General features: G+C 41.6%; 1 protein-coding gene across 20 annotated transcripts in view; it reads right to left on the bottom strand.

Moving 5' to 3' along the window:
- The window catches only part of TSPAN18 (tetraspanin 18), a 243,203-nt gene that overhangs the window by 96,751 nt on the left and 129,373 nt on the right, over positions 1–17,079 (bottom strand). For 9 of the 20 annotated variants that reach the window (XM_077322258.1, XM_077322264.1, XM_077322266.1 and 6 more), the window contains one exon: positions 2,996–3,080. The exons of the other annotated variants lie outside the window; for them this stretch is intronic. The gene's annotated coding sequence lies outside the window, so the exon portion shown is untranslated. The remainder of the gene's footprint in view (positions 1–2,995; positions 3,081–17,079) is intronic. 20 annotated transcript variants of the gene reach the window in all.

Here is a 17,079-nt window from a genome sequence, read left to right as displayed (position 1 = left end):
AGATAAACCACATGGTTATCGTTTTTAAACTATATTCTAGCACTTAATATTGCATTAAGTTATATACTGATATTGTGTACATATGTACAACGAACATAGTTATATTTAACTTTCTTTTTCATTACTTTCTTTCCTATGACGACTACTACAAATCCGCCCAACTCACTGGGCCTCAGTATGAGTTGAGCTGATGCTCTTAGCAGTTTCCACCGTTCTTTAATGTTATTGTTATTATGTTAATGTTATTGTTATCACCTTGTTATTACTATAAATGGAGTCACATATATCATTTCTTGTTTCATGTAAACCGCCTGAGCCTTCGGGGAGGGCAGTATATAAATACAATAAATAAATATATTCCGAACTTTTATTAGCTTTCTTTTGCAGTCATGTTTTTCTCCCCTTTTATGGTTGCATTCGGCTTTTACTATTAAGTTAAGACTGTAAGCCAGAAGGAACAGGAGAAATAAATACAAATACAGAGACAGATTTGGCAAGTGACTTTACTTTCTACTAATGTAAACAGCTCTTAATACCAGCTCAGATAGTGGACCAGTCATTCATGGTCAATGCTTAGCATGGAAGTGAAAGTTGTGAAGCAAAGCTTTCTCAAATAGAAACAACAGGATCTAAACTAATTTGGGGATGATTATTTGCACTAAGGCTTGCAATCTGACCAATAGCAATAGACAAAACACACATCTAACATACCACCTGTGATGATATGAGAAGCAGGAGGGGGGAAAAGTGATGCTCTTAGAATTTCCCCACTTTATGTGGTAAGGATCACCAAAAATGTAGAGATTCTTGGAGCATCACACAGTAGTGACATCACATTCTAGACCCCTTTGGGGGTCGAACAACCCTTTCACAGGGGTCACGGCAGGGCAAGCAGCTTGGACGGGGGGGGGGCACTGCCACTGTTACTGCTCCTCCTGCAGGCACTTATGCTTGGCTGCCAGCCACTCCAGCAGTGCCTCCAGCGCAGTGCAGACTCCCGCCAGGTGCTCCAGGTGGCGGCACAGCTTGGCGGGACAAGAGGCCGAACTGAATCATGAACCGAACAAGAGGCCGAACAATCATGAACAATGGATCTTCAACCCATTGGTCAGTTTTGGTTTAATTTCTGTGAAAGAACACTTGCATAATTTTATGGTTGGGGGGATCACCACAACATGAGGAATTATATTAAAGGGTCGTGGCATTAGGAAGGTTGAGAACCACTGTTCTAGAGTTTTTCACCTGATGGTGATGTTATGCCCTCTGTGAAACTATACATTTCTCCAGTTGCTATGTTTTTTAACATAGATTGGAGAACTTCCTATAAAGTTATGAACTGATGTCACATCCACTTAAAGTTTACTCTTTCCAAATACCAAACCAAAAATCTCCCATGATTTGCCACTGCAGGATTGCCAACTCTATATGTACTGATTCTGTATCACAAACCTCTGCAGAGTGAATTAATTAGATATTATTTCAGCTTAATATTTTTTTAAAAACTTAACTCCTACAAAACACACTGGTAATGAGCTTAAGACATCTATAGAATACCTTTGAATTATCTATAAACTATGGATAAAATCGCAATAAAGAAAATGTAGATAAAATTACTAGATTATTCCATGAGTGAATATTGATCCAGTAAAAAGCGTTGAAGCTGATACTCTTTAAAACTCAGAATTTATGATGAAGGAAAAAATAATACTTCTGTTAAAGACTGTCCAAAGGTGCCAAATTTATAGATCAGGGCTAAAATTAGGATAAGTCTTCAGTGATTATTGGCCATTATTATTAGAAAAGCAAGCCTCCAATGTCTTACCATTAATAATCACATTCAGATAAAGGTTGGCTTTCGACATTATTCCCAGGCTGACAGTGTAACTTTCAAGTGGGTTGCAATTGTTGTAATAGGAAGGGCAGACAAGGTAAATGAGAATCAGAACAAGAAAACCCATCGATAGTAAAGGCCCCAAATTTTAGGAAAAAGCTGTGGGGAGCAGAAAGCAGGGTTTAAATGGCTTTAGTTTTCATGGCAAGAGATGTTCAGAGATGATTTACCATTGCCTTCCTCTTTGTCATAGCCCTGGACTTCCTTGGTGGTCTCCCCTCCAAATACTAACCAGAGCCGACTCTGTATAGTTTCCAAGATGAGATGAGATTGGGCTATCCTGGGCTATCAAGGTCACAGCAATCATATATAGGAGTTTATTAACACCTCATGTTGGAAGCATTATGTTGTATGGATAACAGCTTTCTCACACCAAACTGCTCCATTTCCCAATATTTGTATTGTGTTTTTAAGACAAGATATGTAAGAAAGAGTATGCTCAAATCCTCCCCCATACCCACACCCACAAAAAACAAGGATAGTGCCAACACAAGACTCTGGAGCACTCGGAAGTCTTTCTGGCAACAGACAAAGTTCTTCATTAAAATTTTAATACTACTAATAGCATCAACTTCCAGCACCACTGCCACAAATACATCAATATTAAGAATACACATTAGGATATTAAGTAATCAAAACCTAAATCAGTACGTCCTGTTCATTCATACAGTTGGTATAACTAATTCAAAATTGGGGGGGGGGGATTCAGATCTGCAGCTGTTCAGCTGTCTGGTTCAAGATTCAAGAGTGAGGAGAGGTCAGCACAGCAGCAGGTCTGTAACTAAAAAGGATGTTTTCCAGGCCTGACCTTCCAGTGCATTATGCTGTTGACACAGAGGCTTGGTGGACTTTGATTCCATTTAAACAGTGCACTTGCTTGTTTACTGCTCTGTTCTCTCTGATATTTTCTATGCTGGGCATTTTTCTTTCATATACTGGCTTATAGGCAGCACAGCAGATAAGAGGAGGGGAAGGGGAGAGAGAAAATGGTATACTTGTCCTCCACCTACCCATTCATCAGGTGGCATCCATTGTTTTAATTTTTCTCAATAATGTTTGTACATTGTCATCAGTGATGGTAACATAAGCAAGAAACAGACTTACAGAACAATCCAGAAAGGTCTATTCAGAGTCCTATTCAGGTTTATTCAGTGGGGCTTACTCCAAGGAAAGTGTACTTGGCATTGCACTGTTAGGGAAAAATGAGACAAGAATATTTCTTTGTATCTTTTAATTTTCCTTATAAACAAGTGTAGGAAGGCAAGATTGTGGAGCATTAGCCTTTCCCACCTATAGTGCATCCAAATATATGTGCTTTCAAGTTGCTAGTAGACCTCAAAGGGGTAAAACCAGAATCATTTATGTCAATGGACCAAACTAGACATGGCATGGTGATTTACCAGGCATTTACAAGATTCCACCCATTCACGTGTTCCCAGAGAGCAGTGAAAGATAGATGGGAACAAGAAGTTTTGTTTATTTTTAAACAAAATACTGTGCAGAAGTATTTGCTGGTGTATAAGACGACTGGGCATATAAGACGACCCCCCAACATTTCCACTCAAAATATAGAGTTTATCATATTACATTACAGTACTATGGGCCACTATGGGCAGCTATGTCTATCCCAACTGAAGTGAACCCGGCGTATAGGACGACCCCCCCCCACTTGGAGGCATGTTTATCAGGGGGGGAAAGTAGTCTTATACGCCAGCAAATACTGTACATTTTTTATCTACCACATTTTAAACTTCATCCTTTCTACATACTACCATGTTATGCATGTTTGATCCCCGGTGACCCTATCTTTCCCCCTCAATATCCAGGAGTGGATATAAGTCGCAATATCTGAAAAACCACCATCAGTGTAAGTGTAGATTTCTGCTTTTTGCAAATTAACTTCCTGCTCTGTGCCTCCAATGTTGTTATAGCAAGTATCTTCCCTGGTTCCTGGTTCCCGGTTGCAAGGCTTCCCTCCCTGTTTTAAAGTGACTGCACTTCAGAAGCCTTAACTTCTCTCAGCAGAGATCTGCCTCTTGGATTTATTTCCTCCTCCTCTGCTGTCTCCACCCCCCCCCCTTTCAGGAAAAGAAATAAAGAGACTCCTGCTGCACTTGACATATAAATACCAACTCTTCTTATACTCAGAGTGCAGCAAGTAAGGTGCAAAAGGGCAAAACTTAGCTCGTCTGGCCAGTAGTCCCAATACTTGTTTAAATATAAAAGATATTGCTCTGAACAGATGCACATGTATGAATAAATGATGTTCTCCCATTTTATTTTAAATAATTTTATGTATTCACTATCTGCTTTCATGGGCTTCCCAAGTCTCCCATTGCCTATACAAAGCATTTCCCCCCACTCACCATGAATTTTTGTTCTGAGTGGTGAGACAGTCTCTCTTCCCAGTTTAAATTTTGGATAAAATGGGATGCCACTTCATGCACTGCCTCACAGTGCTATATGACAAGTGGGATTTTGTATGTTTATAGCTGTTTAAAGTTGACAGTTTCTTCATTGAGGGGTGAGCCGCTTCTACACTGACCTAGGAGCTGAGAGAGAAGTGACTGTCTCTAAAGGTTTTGAACCTGTCTGCTGCCAAGAAGAATGTCTTCCCAATTGTCTAAGACGATCTCAACCAGACCCCTGGCTAACGCTGATACTTCATCTTACCTACCACTCCTTGGTATAGAGGTCTTTGGCATTAGCCAATTTATCCATCTTGTCTTCTGACAGGGAAAATACCCCCTGTCCTTCTCAGCCCTCAAATTGCTTCTTTCAGACTAGACAAGCATCGGTGCTGAAAATGTCACTCAGCATGATTTGAACTACCTGTTCAAACACTCCAGCTGCCTAGCTTCAAAGGAAAGGAATGCAAGTTGCATAGACAAACAGAAAGTGCTGACCCCATGCTGGTGCAGCAAAACCCCTCATCACCAAAAGGAGGTGGGAAATGTTCAGGCAATCAAGCAGCCAAAAGTGATACTAGGTACCAAATGGTCCCATCAAGGAGCTTGTGCTTCCACCCACAGTCAGATAAAGAAGCAGCAGAATGTAAATGGAGAGAAAAGAATACAAGTTTTTAAATTTTATTTAAAAGTTTGTTTTCCTTTGTTTACAAAATATTAGGCATCCTTGCTCTATTACATGTTTTCCATATTCTACTTGCTGGGCCACTCTAAATAAATGCATGTGTCTGTCTTGGGAAAGAGCTACACTGATTAATTCTCTCTCTCTCTCCTCTCTCTCTCTGTTTCTCTGTTTCTCTCGGTCCACAAGCTGCATGTTTCTGCACCAGTTCTGTATAAAGGCAGGCATGTGTAAATAAGAACACAAACACAGTCTCCTGTCTGTGCCATCTCACCATGTACCATATGTCTTCTGCTGATTTTCATACTGATCAGTATTCTAACATTTTCTGAAGTCTGAGCAAATTTACCTGTAATTTGATCGCTAGGAGCAGCTACTCTGCCTTAAGCTATAAAGGCTCTAATAAGAGTTCAGTGTGTCTGGGGGGGGCACACCATGGAATCCCATTATTTGTATATTTCACAGTAAGGTTGCCAACTTCAGATTGGAAAATTCCTGGAGATTTTGGGTGAAGGAATGTTTGGGGACAGGAGGGACGCTCAGTGGAGTGTAACATCACGGAGTCCACCCTCCTCAAGCAGCCATTTTACCCAAGAAAACTGGAGATTAGCTGTAATTCTGGCAGAGCTACAGGCCTCTGGGAGATTCTTCAGGCCTCACGTGGAGATGATAAATAAAACCCCTGTTTTTATTACAGGGTTTTTATTTATCATCTCCACGTGAGGCCTGAAGAATCTCCCAGAGGCCTCCTTACAGGAGGGGCTCCATGTCATGTAGTGGTTACTCCTAAATTGCAGCATCAGATTCAGTTCAAGATGTCAGGCTGTGTGTATTGGGAGTGTTTGTGTGTATCTGAAATAAAGAAAAAACCTATACCCTGGGTTGCCCTATTCATCCATCCTGCTATTTGCTCATCACAAGCAGAAAGATTTGTAAAGAAAGATTTGTCCTCATGGTCCATACGGACAATATAAGGAAGTTTACTGTTGGAGCTTTGGACTTGCTGTTAATAAAGCACCTGAATCATAATGATTTCTACTGCTTAGAGCTTATCTAAGCAGAGCCATTAGCTTATATGGCTTACTTAGTCTTTTCTAAAGCCCAAGGGGGGATGTTATTAAACTGTTCATTAAAAAATTGCTAATTTTAACTCTGCCCAAACACTTTTAATCTGTTACAAAGCCTATATCACTTTGAATGTGTTATATGTATCGGATTCACAACCCTTTTTGTTAACACGTTGCTTTTCTACACACATCCTTAAAACATTTCCATTATCTATGTCCAAGTTAATTGCATAGGAGAGCAGCCTAAAACAAAATCAAATGTTTAAGTGAAATTTATCTAGGATACCAGATATATTTTCTCACGTATCAGCTGTGGCATTTATTCTTCCCATCACTTATTAAAACTATGCAGCAGGCCTAATTGTGAAATCAGTGGTTCAGAGATAGAGAGTACACTCTTTAGGAGGCATCTAGTATTTTACTGCTCTCCCTTCCCTGCTAAGCAATATAGCAATATAGGCTGCAGCTATAGACTGCACACAGTCAGGAACTTGGGAGTGACCTTTGATGCCTCCCTTAATATGGGAGCCCTGGTCATTAAAGTAACATGCCAGGCATTTTTCCATCGATGCCAAGAAAAGCTACTAGCAACCTACCTGGCCTGGAACACTTTCATGTGACTGTCACCTCCCAGTTAGACTATTGTAACTCATTCTATACAGGGCTTCCCTTCTCTCTGATTTGGAAGTTGCAGTTGGTCTGGAATGCAGCTGCACAGATCCTATCTGGGACCCATTGGAGAGCACATATATGACCAGTTCTTGAGAAGCTGTAGTGGTTGCCAACTGAGTTCCAGTTGCCAGCTGGTTCTAACCTGTAAGGCTTTACACAGTCTGAGACCTGCATACATCCCCTGGAGGGCTCTCCGTTAAGTACATTCCAACCACCTAATGTCACCTTTCCACCTGATCAGGGTTCCTAAGGCAGCATTCATAAAGACATTAAAATATTTGGACAATTAAAACATTTACAATTATAAAATTTCCATAAAACATTTAAAAAACAACCCTAGAAACCTGGGAGGAGAGGCAAGAACCATTGCTTGTATATTCCATGAAAAAAAACTAAAATATCTCCAGCCACTGGCCAATGAGCTGTCATATCCAATATATCTGTTCCACTTGATATTTATGGTAAGGCCTTGGAGGAAGAGCGTGTCTCATGGCTTAAGTGCCACTTAACACCCACTCAGGGTGGCTGTCCTGCCCCTGAGTGCCTCCTCCTCCAACCAGCTTGCCTGTCTGTCCAGAGGCCAGCCAATCGCCTCCCGTCTCCCACCTCTGACCACCCCTTCCACTTCCCTCTGAGGCTTGGAGGCTGCAGATCCCTGCCGTGTGAGAGCTGCCCCTGACACTGAATTCCTTAACAGCTGCCTGCAGCCTTTCCAGGTCCTGGGGGTAGGGGGAAGCCATCCACAGAGTTCTTCTACTCCAACTCCCTAATCTAGCGCCTGTTGTATTCCTGAATGCAACAGCTTGGCCTCTAGCATAAATATAAATATATATTGGATATGACTGGTAACAGAAAGTTAGGTGTTGATTACAGATATTACAAGCAACTGAAAAGAAGTCAGAGGTCAATGAGGTAGGAGTAAAAAAGGTAAAGGTATCCCCTGTGCAAGCATTGAGTCATGTCTGACCCTTGGGGTGACGCCCTCTAGCGTTTTCATGGCAGACTCAATATGGGGTGGTTTGCTAGTGCTTTCCCCAGTCATTACCGTTTACCCCCCTGGGTACTCATTTTACCGACCTCGGAAGGATGGAAGGCTGAGTCAACCTTGAGCCGGCTGCTGGGATTGAACTCCCAGCCTCATGGGCAGAGCTTTCAGACTGCATGTCTGCTGCCTTACCACTCTGCGCCACAAGAGGCTCTTGAGGTAGGAGTAGCAATGCTTTAATGTATTTTCATTTATTTATTTTGTTTCTATGTCTTCCACTTTTTTCAATATTGGTACCCATCCTGAGATTCAGGCTAAGCATCCAAGTTAATAAGTGAAAAATCTAATGAGCCATCAACAGTGGCAGCAGACATCACAGCACCTGAAGTTAAGATACTGGTGTTTGTTATTGATCTAAGATCAGACAGGCATAGCGTAAGGGAGGAAACGCTGGAAACATTATTAACCTCTCTGCGGGAGTGGTATAAATAAAACAGTAAGGACCCTTAGGGTGGGCCTTGTCCAGGATGGGGAAGCGTGCCCATTGACCCCTTCTCCTGGACTGACAAGTGAAGGACCCAATCGGCAGGCGTGATTGTCCCCTCCGATTGTCAGTCCAGCGCCAAGGGCCCAATTGCGAGCTGTGCACAGCGTGGCTCGCAATTGGCCACTTGGCCCCAGTCTGACGAGTCAGGAGGCACAAAGTGCCTGCCGACCCCCACCCCCAGCGTCGGCCGCCTTCGGGCCACGGCTGCCATTACCCACCTGCCCACCAACACAGCAGTTAGGCGGCGAGCCTCGGCTGGGAGGCGGGGGGGAAGCTTCGGGGCTGGGACAGAGGTAGGGCCGGGATGTCGGAGACGCCCTGGCCCTGTCTCTTTCCCGGCCCCGAAGCTGCCAGCTCTCCTGGGAGGGGGTGGGAAAGAGGCTTTGGGGCTGGAAAAGAGCCTTCAGGGCTTTGCGGCGGGTTGGGGGTGGCCAGTGCCCATTGCTTTTAGACATTAGATATTTAAATCTAATTTGATACAATAATGTTGCATGCCTAAAAAAACTGCATGGTATGTCTTGGTTGTAGTTGTCCACTCATTTATTTCAGTGGAATTTCTCAGCGATCACAATGACACCTCAATTTGATTGTCATTTTTCATAGCATCACTTGCTAGTTCTCCAACAGACTGGCAATGACAGTAGCTCTTCTAATATATGAGACACGACATATATATAGACAAGACATGTAGCTTTGATATTGATTTCACCTGCACAGGGGAGGTCATTTATTTAGTTTATTATATTACTTGTGGTTTTACAAATTGCTAAAACATGTAAGTAATTTGCTACTTTGAAATTGCCAAGCTTGATATTGAAACTGACTGACAGTGTATTAGCAATGCTGCTAGCAGTACCATTGCAAACAGTGGAAACAGATATTTTTTTGCAGAGAAATAATGTACAGGATTTTTTTTTCCTGGCAAATTTTCCACCCCACGTCACTCATGATTTCTTCGTATGGCTCCACCCATCTTGTTCTTCTCATACTGTTATAGCAAAATTGTGTGTAGAAAATGGAAGAGAAAACAGCTGACAGTAACAGGAATATCGTTTGTGATATTTCAAAATAGGGAGGGACAGTAGTTTGGTGGGATTGTAGCCCTAAGAGAGGTGATGGTACTGGGCATTGTTGAGGAGGGGCAATGATCTTTTCTCAGGGTAGTTTACATTTCAAAGTGAAGTCATTGATTACCTTGAGCTAGAAAGCAGGGACAAGGGAATGGCAGCAGAGTTGTGGGAGTACTGAAATCCTTTTATCTCCTTACTAATTGCTATTGCAGAAAACCAGGGTTAAGAGAAGTTGTCAGGTTAACTCTGTAACATTGGGGAACACTCTTCTAAAGCAAAACTGAGAAAATAATTTCAAAAATGCCTGGGGAAATGGCTGCTGAAAACACTATTGTAGTTTCTGAATCATTAGTGGTTTGACCTGGAAAGCATTCATCTTTCAGAACAAGCCTCAAATTAAAAGATCTCAAGACCCCTAAACATGGAAGACAAGTGGCAAAGCCTTTCTAGGAAAAGCATTTTCAGTCTAAAGCAGCACACTGGAACAAAATACATTTTACAATTCCTGGTAACATATCTCAGTAGAGTCAACCTCCTCTGCTGCTTTGGCTCAAACTATACATGATGAAAGGAGATCCATGATTAATCTCTCAAGGTTTTTTTTAAAATTTAAAGCAAGGTGAGGGTTGCATTATTTTGCACTGAAGTGCAATGAAAGTGGATCAAAAGTACATTATTCAGTCTGTTTTATAGCCCCCATTATCCTACTTTAAGAGCCTCTTGTGGCGCAGAGTGGTAAGACAGCAGAAATGCTGTCTGCCCATGAGGCTGGGAGTTCAATCCCAGCAGCCGGCTCAAGGTTGACTCAGCCTTCCATCCTTCCGAGGTCGGTAAAATGAGTACCCAGCTTGCTGGGGGGTAAACGGTAATGACTGGGGAAGGCACTGGCAAACCACCCTGTATTGAGTCTGCCATGAAAACACTACAGGGCGTCACCCCAAGGGTCAGACATGACCCGGTGCTTGCACAGGGGATACCTTTACCTTTACCTTTACCTTTTTATCCTACTTTATTGTTACCTCCATCAGAAGCAGGACTGATAATCCATGTAATTCCAGGGATGAAACAAGATCGCAACAGCCTGGAAGGAAGGTGATGAAAAAAAGACTCCTGTTTCACACAGGTATATAATGTTTATCAATAGGTTTGCAATCCTCATATCCTGCTTAGTTTACAGAATAGTTCCCTTTTCAACCATCAACTTCACAGTAAAAGTGTGTGTGTGTGTGTGTGTGTGTGTGTGTGTGAGTGATATCTGCTGCGCTAACAGAGAACCAGTAAGTAAAAGTTTACTGAGGCAGACAGCTTAAGTAAGAAGTTACTCCAAGCACTCTGACTGGCCAGCAATAGTTGTGAGAGAAATAATACAAAGTTGGTTGAGATTCTGACAGAAGATTGCATTGAAAGAAGATCTATCCATTCCTTAGCTGAGAAGCTACTATGAGGAGAATTTAGTCAGAGAAAGCAGTTTTGACTAAAAAGCTGAAAACAGATCTACACAGTTGGGAGAACTGGGATTGATAGTTGCCAGAGAGATTTGGGTAGTGGGTGTGAGATTCCCAAATAAGTCACAAGAGAGGGGAGAAATATTCTAGGATCCCTGCTCAGTAAAAAAGAACAGTTGAGGATTTCCTTAGAATGTTGTGAAAAGAGACCTGCTTCAGGCACCTCAAGTGTCAGTGAGAAACTTTTTTTTTTAAAGGAAGGAAGTTTAAGGTACTAACAGATGGTACCAACAGTAGTAGTATTATAATTTGCATGACCACACCCTCCACCTCGCATACTAATTAACCTATTTGCATAACCACACACCATGGCTCTTGCTGAAAACATGGAGACTCCTAGCAGCCCCCTAATACTTACTCCATTTTTAAAAGATGAGCTTTTCAAAAGTAAGAAAATTGTCAAAATTGCATAACTGACCCAGGAAATATGAAATCACCCAACAGGCCTTTGCAGTGTCACGGAAACTTCTGAGGCCCTTTTCATGGTGCTTCATTACCTTCCTAAGGAATCACCTCAGAACATGAGAGACTGTCCTATAGAATTTTGTAACACTACAAAGCTCTTAGAGGAAATCACACATTTCTTGGTGAAGATGAGTCTGGTAGGTGGTGGTCTGATAGGTTGTCAGTCTTCAACAAGCTGCAGACCTGGACCAGTACTTGACCATGTCAAATCCATGAATGAGATGAAAAGTAAATGCCTATGAACAAGATTCATAAATGTTCATCATAAAATTAAAAAAAAAACATTGAGAAGCTCATGTAGAAGACGATCATACTAGAGCATTACAAAATCAACCATTTGTGCTAAAAGGATAATCCCATAATATACAAAATGGTATTTCCTGAAGGAAGCTTGTCACAATGTTTGTTCAGATGGATGAGTGTGCACAAGATTAATGAATCCAACAAGCCAGAAATGATGTTGGCTGGCAAAGTTGATGTGCAAGAGGCAATTGATTTCACAGCTTTAGTAGATGTCTAAAATTCTGGCAAAGAACTTGAAGGTGTTCTTAGTTCCAGTGGTCCTTATGGGAAAAAATGTTGGAGCACCTTCTATTATTGTCATCTTACCCATACATTTCCAGGTCTCTTGGATTCCTACTTTTATTCTGTCTAAATTGGATAACTTTAACATTGGTCTACTAACTAAGTGATCTTTGGAAGATAATTTAGAAGTTTCAGTTGGTTCAGAATGAAGCAACCTATTTGTAGACAAGATCTAGCTGATTTGCCTGTACTGCAGCAATACAGTAACAACTAGACTGGCTAGCACTATACTTCTAGGCTCAATTAAATATACTGGTGTTTATCTATAAAACCCTTTATAGCCTTGGATGGACCTATCTGGAGGAATGCCTACCTCTGCATGAGCACACATATCAATTTTGTTTCGATCAAGGAGCCTGTCTTTGCTGCTGCACTACCATGTGGAATGGTCTTGAACACTCTATTACTTTTCAGAGATAATAGGACAGAGCTTTCCAGTGAGCATTATGGAATTAAGGATTTGGCACTGGTGTTGAAGTTGCAGTAAGGTCTGTGGGCAGGGAAATGTTGCCTTTTTAGGAGAGATGTAGAGGTTTAGTGGGTTTTATCTATATATTCTTAACCACCCTTGGCCACAATCTGAAGATCAGGACCTCTAAATCTGCAGATCAGGACCACATAGAGGCTAAACAGGTCTTTCAGCACACTTGAGTGACTCCTCAGATTTGTAGGAATATATGAAATGCTTTTTTAAAATTACATGGGGGTTTAAATTCCCCACTAAATAAGAAAGCAGACTTACCTTCAGCAGTTGAAGGAGGCTGGGGAGCTGTGCTGGGCCCAGCAGCAACAGCAGCAAAGCTCAGTGGCAGTGGCTGTGCAGCCTGGGAGCCACAGTGGGCTCAGCAGCAGCCATGCAGGCCAAGTGGTGGTGCAGACCAGGAACATGCATGCTGCTGGCAGTTGCACAATCTGAGTTGAACTGTGTAACAACTGCTCCTGGGCCCAGCGGTGTTTGGGAGCTATGCAAGAGCAAGCAGCAGCAACACAACCTTGGAGCCCCGCTGGGCCTGGCAACCAAATAGCCCAATGGGTATGCTGCTGGCAGCAGTAGAGCCCCTGGGCAGCACTGGAGGGAAGCCTCTGATTGCTTGCTGGAGCAGCTCTGGTTGAGCCAGCAGAGATCGCCTGCTGTGCCACTCTCTGCAGTCTGCCCAGAGCAGCTCTCCAGTGAGCCACTGAAAAATGGCCAGCAGCAGTCTCAACTGGATTACTAGGAGCTGCTCTAGGCAAGCCACAAAAAGGTGCCAGGCAGTCAGGGTTTCCATGTTGAGCTCAGCAAGAGTGGGGGGAGATATTATCACCCCTTGAGTCCCATGGGCCTACTCTTGTTAATATATAAGAAGAAGAAGAGTTGGTTCTTATATGCTGCTTTTCTCTACCCGAAGGAGTCTCAGAGTGGCTTACAGTCGCCTTCCCTTTCCTCTCCCCACAACAGACACCCTGTGAGGTGGGTGAGGCTGAGAGAGCCCTGATATTACTGCTCGGTCATAACAGCTTCATCAGTGCTGTGGTCACCCAGCTAGTTGCATGTGGGGGAGCGCGGAATCAAACCTGGCTTGCCATATTAGAAGTCTGCACTCCTAACCAGTAACCAAGCTGGCATATATACTGTTTACAGAGTTGGTGTATATACTATTTACAGAGTTCAAATGGGATCTGATTATTGTACACTGCTCAGAACTTATTCAGGACGGTGAAAGGAGATAATACCTTCAAATAAAGGAAGCATATTGTAGGAACTGTGGACTATACCATTGTGTATAGTTTGTGCTATGTGTAGTTGTAAGTAGGTCTCAACTATGTAATTTTTGCTTTCATTTAACATGCCATGTTGCTATTGTCTACTTGATTGGGTGCCCCACTCTGTTAATTATACTGTCATATTCTGTGCAAGCTGCCTTGAGTCCCAGTGAAAAAGGTGGGTTATAGATGTAAATAAAGTAAAATAAATACATATGAAACAGCCTTTGTAGGTAGTATGAAGTGAGATGGAATGAGGAGCCAAGGAACAGAGACTCAAGGAAAAAGAAACAACCCGCATATCAATAGGAGGGGGAGGGGGAGGGAGACCTAAGTTAGGTTGATACAAGTCTGCAAACAGTGCATCATTGTAGCTTGGCTTTAAGATTTTGAAAAAAACAGAGGCACACTGAAGTTTATTTTTATTAGATTGAACAGAGATATTCTCCAGAACTTGAAATACAAAATTATTTCATATGTCCAGAATCTATTACAAACTCATACAATCTGGAGATAATATATGGGTAGGGAGGGACATACAACACAGAGAATCAGGGTTAGGTTTGACAGCAAGTGCCTTTGAATACATGAAAAAATAGCAGTAACAGTGTGCATTTTTCCATTCCATTAAGAAGGAATAATGCTTTTTATAAGGCTGTCCATAGCCTATGGCTCTTTTAACTGATGCACCACTATAATTGGGGTCACTAATGGAACTTTCTGAATAACCAGTACATGCACTTAGAAGAGGGAATTTATATTATATACCTTTTAGTATCACTAAGAACAGTCGTCTGAAGTTTAAAAGAGAACATATACACAGCCTCTTAATTTGGACCTATTCTATGCACTTACTTCCTATGCTGTTCAATTGAATTATATTTCCTGTTCCCAGATAGGCTCTCCAAAGTGCAGCAGCCAGAATGGATTTTGGATTATTTGTATCTTTCTCTGTTCCTCTTGCTTCTGTTTGAAGAGGGTTTGATCTTCCAAGTTCAAAAGAGATCATATGGTCAAATAATTTTCATTTCCCACTTCATTCATTAATATCTTCCTATAGTAAGGAGACTGAAGAAACACAAGAGATCACCCACCCTTTCCTAAAAAGGGAGAGTTTGTATTTTGTGGTTCTGTGTGAAGTGGGAATAGTGGCCAAAGTGATTCCTACATTACGTAAATGCTAACGAGGTAAACAGAAATAAACAATGCAGGCAATTACACCTTAAAGAGGATCAGCCCTGGAACATACATAAAGTGATCATGAGCATGAATATATGGGTCTCACAGAACAAAGCACCTATCATTCACTTATCTGAGAGAAAACTGCTTTTTGTACTATCAGATATTTTAGGAAAATATTTATTTAGAAATTGTATATGCTACCTCTCCAAAGAACTGCCCAAGGTGCCTCAAAAAGTTAAATTAAATTAATATGAGCTGACTAGCATCTAGAGTTGCTAATTACAAGGTGGGGCCTGAATTTTTTTCCAAAATGACCTCTGGACTATAGGAAAAAAATGAAAGCTTTAGAGTATGGACTCTATGGTATACCATAGAATCTAGGGAAAACAGTTCTAGAGTGACGATAGAAGATGAATGGTCTAGAACTCACCAGCAGGGGCAGCTCTCCTGCAACAGGGATCTGCTTTCAGGGGATTTTATGAATATTTTATAGAAGGCGGTTTCTCTAGGACCTCTATATCTCCTATGCTTTTGGAGGATTTTATGATCAGTGTATAGATAATTGCGTGTTTTCATCTATTTGCTAGTTACTTGAAGGTCCCATTGGGTGGAAATACCACTTGTAAATGTTCCAAATGTTTCAAAATAAACAAACATTCAAGTTCTGCTCTGGTAGATCCATAATTTCCCCACCCCTCAAAAAAGAAAAAAATAGTTCCCTGGCCTTCAAAATATAAAACAAAGACCATGGAAATGAAAAGCTGTGAGCTTTGTGTTTTCAAGGCACTAAAATGGACAACTTGCACTTAGTATAAATTCAGGTGAGCAGCCATGTTTGTCTGAAGTAGCAGAATGAAATTTGAGTCCAGTGGCACCTTTAAGACCAGTCCATACACATAGGTAAAGAGTAAGCAGCAAATTAGCATACAACATAATTTACTACTCACCTTCCATCTATATGTATGGACTGATAACTTCAATTTCAATGTATCTGGAAATGTATGCATGCACACAAAAAGCTTTTACTTTCAATACAATTTTGTTGGTCTTAAAGGTGCCACTGGACATCAACTTTGTTGTATGAAGTATATGCCAGATGAAAAATGTTTCCATTTCAATTTTTTATGGCTTGCAAGATTTTATAGGTAACAATATGTATTTTCCTGTAATAATCTATGTGCAACATAACTATGAAGTTACATGAGTTATAGCGATGCTACCCCCAAATATGACCTAGATGGACATGGCTGAGCCTATATCCTTTAAGATCATATGCAAATCATCTGCAGAAGTAGTGGTGGTTTGTGTTTGATATACACAAGATGGCCATGGAGGCCATGGAGACAAGTGACTAAAAATGATTGAACATACATTTTGAGTAGTGTTATAACTGCTCTCATCGAATAGTAAACTGATGATGCTTTCAATCCCATATAGCAGTGGTTCGCAACCTTTTTCAGGCTGCGGACCCGCAGCAGCGGGGAGGGTGAACATCAACATTTTAGGAATCAGTGAACAAAAATGGACAGGAATGGGTGAATTTAATTCAAATGACCATCAGGTATACTACTGTGGACAAGAATCTCGCAGAAGAAATGGAGTAGCCTTCATAATCAATAAGAGAATAGGAAAAGCAGTCTTGGGATACAATCCCCAAAATGACAGAATGATCTCAGTTCGAATCCAAGGCAAACCATTCAACATCCCAGTAATCCAGGTTTATGCCCCAACCACTGCTGCTGAGGACGATGAAGTTGACCAGTTCTATGAAGCCCTACAACACCTTCTAGAAGCAACACCAAGAAATGATGTGCTTATCATCATGGGGGATTGGAATGCTAAAGTAGGAAGCCAAAAGATAACCGGGATAACAGGCAAGTTTGGCCTTGGAGTACAAAATGAAGCAGGGCACAGGCTGGTAGAATTTTGTCAAGAGAATACAATGGTCATAGCAAACACTCTTTTCCAACAACCCAAGAGACGACTCGACACATGGACATCACTAGACGGTCAACACAGAAATCAGATTGACTATGTGCTCTGCAGCCAAAGATGAAGAAGTTCTATACAGTCAGTAAAAACAAGGCCAGGAGCTGATTGTGGTTCAGATCATCAGCCTCTTGTTGCAAAATTTAGGCTTAAATTGAAGAAAGTAGGGGAAAGCACTAGGCCACTCAGGTATGAACTAAATCATAACCCCGACGAATATAACAGTAGAGGTGACAAATAGATTTAAGGAATTAGATCTGATAGACAGAGTGCCTGAAGAACTATGGA

The sequence above is a fragment of the Paroedura picta genome, chromosome 2 (assembly GCF_049243985.1).
Source record: "Paroedura picta isolate Pp20150507F chromosome 2, Ppicta_v3.0, whole genome shotgun sequence".
Lineage (NCBI taxonomy): Eukaryota > Metazoa > Chordata > Lepidosauria > Squamata > Gekkonidae > Paroedura > Paroedura picta.
Note: the sequence above shows the minus strand (reverse complement) of the source record. Positions and strands in the feature narration are given on the sequence as shown.